General features: G+C 50.3%; 1 long non-coding RNA gene across 1 annotated transcript; it reads left to right on the top strand.

Moving 5' to 3' along the window:
- Nucleotides 1–55: 55 nt before the first annotated feature.
- On the top strand, nt 56–2,432 carry LOC109323374. Its single transcript, XR_002104645.1, has 2 exons — nt 56–404; nt 1,822–2,432. It is a non-coding gene; the product is annotated as an uncharacterized LOC109323374 (long non-coding RNA).
- Nucleotides 2,433–3,879: the final 1,447 nt, after the last annotated feature.

Raw genomic sequence — 3,879 nt, 5'->3', positions numbered from 1 at the left:
GCCGGGCCAGGACGTGGGGCCCAGCGGAGCGAGGGCGGGGGAGCCGCGGCCCCAGCGCCTCCCCGGGGGCAGCAGAGATGGGGGCACCCGGGCGGGAGAGGACCGGCTCTGCAGGAGCACCAGGTGGAAACAAAGTGTGAACAAAACCAGACACGGAGACAGCACGTCCCCCCTCGCTCCCCGGCAGAAGGAGGACCAGGACCGGGGAGGGAGGGGGGACTTTTCCTGGGAAATCTTGAAGCTGCCTGGCAGCCTGGGCACATGCAGTGCCAGCAGCCGGGCGGGAAGCGGTGTGTGGGGGAGGGAGAGCCCGGAGCTGTCGGGCACATCCCGACAAGAAGCGGCGCTACTAAGGCATCACTCAGCCGGGTAGTTTAGCCTGGCTGGGCTGTACAGACAGGTGAGTTATGTTGGGCGCCCGCACGCACACGCGGGGAAGCGCCCGAGGGGCTGCGCGGGAGCCTGCCCTAGGAGCAGGCTCCTTTCTCAGGACCGCTGAATTGGTGCAAGCAGAGGCCGAGCAACTGTCCCGCGGCCGAGATATGCTACCCCCGAGGCCTGCGAGGAGGTTGAGAGCTTCTGCCCCACAAGGAAGACACAGAAGTGGCTCCCACCGCCTCCAGTCCCCTGCTCCGCTTGCCCCCCCACACCCTGCAGCGAGCTCTGCGCCATCTCCTCCCCGGGCTGCGCTCTGACATTACGGAGCTCCCGTCTGTTTCCCCTCCGAAGGGACTAGCCTGCCCTCCCGCAGCCTGGGTGGGGGCCGCTATTTTTAGCTAGTTCCCTGGAACAAAATGTTCCCACTCTCCTCCCTGTGAATCCCAACCTCATTGTGGTTTGACCGGTCTTTGATATGCCAGACGGTTGGGTTTCCTCCTCCAACTACCTGTTATAGTGAAACGGCTTCCATAGCTTGGCAAAATAAAAATTAAAAGAAGAGAGAGAAATAGGCAGAGACATGCTTCTATGAAATCGTGAGCCTCTTGCGGTGATCGGCGCCCGCGTGTACGAGCCAGGAGAGCTGTACACAGATTTGCCTTGAATGCAGTGCACAGCTCTCCAAAGAAAACCAGGGCTGATCAAAAACATCGCCCTGCTTCCTTAGCCCTCCGGTAAATGCGTCTTGACTGACCGTTGGAGCCCCCCCTCCCCCCCACTTGCATTTCAGAGCTATTCCTAGCAAACGGGGATCCCACTTGAATAACGTTTAAATCATCCTTTCCCCAAAGCCTACGTTTCTCTAACCAGAACTACAGCCAAGTTCGTTATATGCACTGCATGCAACTGATACGCACTGAAGCTCTTCTCCCCCTTGTCTTAGAAGCTCATCCGAGACCAATATAATCATCTGGATCATTTCTGAAAACGTTGCTGAGGATGTTTTGCTACAACCTGGCCAAGGGAAATACAAATAAGGTTATAAGGAGACACAAAGTAAGGCGGGGGCAGGGGGGAAAAATTAAAGACCCCCCTCATTCAGTCTTTAAATAACACCATTCCCCAGACCCTATATATATCACTTTAAAAGTGACCGATAGCTGCAGTCTGGTCTGCAGAACTGATCAGAGGGTTTTAGGAGTGTAGGGTTTTAGGAAGGAGCTCCTTGCCACCTCCTATTCTGCCGATGCACACATGACCCCGGACGTGAGAGCAGTGCGCCTATCTACCGATGGTCCGACTTTAAAGACATCCCTATCACTCCCAATTTAGGCGGCAGTAGAGACAAGACGCGAGGGGGGGGGGGCACAAAAAACCAGGCAAATTATGTTTTTGTGCGATGGGATCTAGAAGCTTGATTTTTTCCCCTATTTCCAGGAAAAGAGGAAAGCCCCATTTGACACCCTCCAACCCTCCTCAACTCATAGCAACAGACCAGTTGCAACCAAACTCCTGGGGTAATAATGACCATTCTTATGACAAGGAGCAACAACTGGTTTGCTATAGAAATAGTGTTTGTTTGTGAAGAACCTGCGGATGAACAGCCATTAAGATCAACACGATCTGCACCTAAAAAGTCTATTGCCTTTGTCACGTTTCGCGTGCTGTTAAATCGCTTTTCATGTTTAATTGTTATTGTCCTTTTTCTTCATCAATATGTAACTTGCTTCCTATTTCCCGCGATTGCAATACGCTATTTAGGTCCCTGAAATTATTGAAAAAGAAAGAATGGGCTTTTTGTTTCAAATTCAGTCAATTAAAATCCCCCCTCCCCCCCGCCCGCCCCCAATATTCGTCGGGAATATTTCCACGTAATTAAGATATAATTCACTGATACTACTAAGGTTTCTAATACCGGTGTCTAGTATCTTTTTTGATTAATAGTCATTGCATTTTAGGTGCTCTCCACTGATATTTGAAAAAAAAAGATGGGGATAGTATGATACTTAGGGAAATCATACACAAATTCAAACCAATAAATATGAATCAAAGTTTCTGCGCTCAGTTACTGTAGTGACAAGGCTGTGACAGACTGACTGATCTAGGATATAAAAGACGCTTCGGAGATGTAGGGGAGATGCAGTTAGGCACACGTGTAGAGAAGTCTCTCTCGATGTATAAGTCTATGCAATGTACACGGCCAGCTGCTACCCGGCATCTCCTTTTTTTATGCCACCAACTCTGCTCGACTAAATGTACCCGCACGAAAGCCAAGCTGCAACTCAAATGTATGTTCCCGAAAGGAACCACCGCCGAGCAGGGAGCGAGCAGCGGCGGGACCTTCCTTACAAAGCCGATGTCCAGCCTCAGCGAAGGCTCCCGGATTTTTTGAGGCTAAATGTAAAGAACAAACGCTGCAAAGACGAGACGCAGCGAATCATACGGGCAAAAAGTACCGGAGCTGCATGAGTGCGGTTAGGGGGAGCGCTGCGAGACTCTCTCTCGCCGAACATCGCTCCGATTCCTGGGCAAAAAAAGTGTAATGGCAGGGGGGATAATTCCTCCCCGCCCCTCCTCCACCGCACACCTGCAAGAGGGGAGTCTTTCCTGCCTGAGCATTTACACCCAGAAACCGTTTCGGGAGCACATCTAGCTCGCTCGGGGGTGGTTCATCTCGCGCTCCCCGTGCCCTCGGACAAAGTCAGCAGGATGTTGCTTTTGCTGCCCCGCTTTGTTTCCACCTGCCCCAGCAAACGCCCCAGTGCCGCTGACCCCGGAGCGGTCGGTAGCGAGCACTCCCTGAATGCCCAGGGACTTCAGCAAGCCGGCAAAGGACCCGATCCGATCCTTAATAGATCTTTTATTCCCAGTCCTCCCATTCCCAGCCACTTAGGAGGGAGGAGAGGATTCAGGAGCCTAACACAGAATCCAGAAGACAAAGTCGAAAAACTGCATCTGCCCCTGGACCAGCCGCCAGCATCCTAAGAGCTGAGGCCAGCAGCGAGGGAGAGTGTCGGGCAGCCGCTGGGGGGACAGAGAGAGGGGGACAGGGAGACCGGGAGCTTTTAAACCTAGACTGATCCCAGCCTGCAAAAAGCCTTGATCTCAAAAGGGGCAAGGGGGGGGGGCGTTCCTTAATGGTTTATAATAATATCTATGAATATATATTATTCTATAGATGGATAGATTATCCATATAAAATATATTGCAGTATCTCTACTGCAATTATCCATATAGAATAGATACTGCAATATAGATATGGGTAATAGCTTTAATTTGTATTATAGTCTCTATATATAATTCATTCCATATAGAATATATCGCAATATCTATCCATAGAATAATATAATCATATCTATTGCAGTATATTTTATATGGATAATATATACAGATATCTAGAGCTACATCTCCAAACATCTAGATATTTCTATGTCTATAATCCATATAGAATATATTGCAAGACCTATCCATAGAATAATATAACCCTATCTACATCACACA

The sequence above is a fragment of the Crocodylus porosus genome, unplaced genomic scaffold (genome assembly GCF_001723895.1).
Source record: "Crocodylus porosus isolate Cpor-Errol unplaced genomic scaffold, CroPor_comp1, whole genome shotgun sequence".
In the NCBI taxonomy this organism is placed as follows: Eukaryota; Metazoa; Chordata; order Crocodylia; family Crocodylidae; genus Crocodylus; species Crocodylus porosus.
This window is presented reverse-complemented; position numbering and strand designations above follow the sequence as displayed.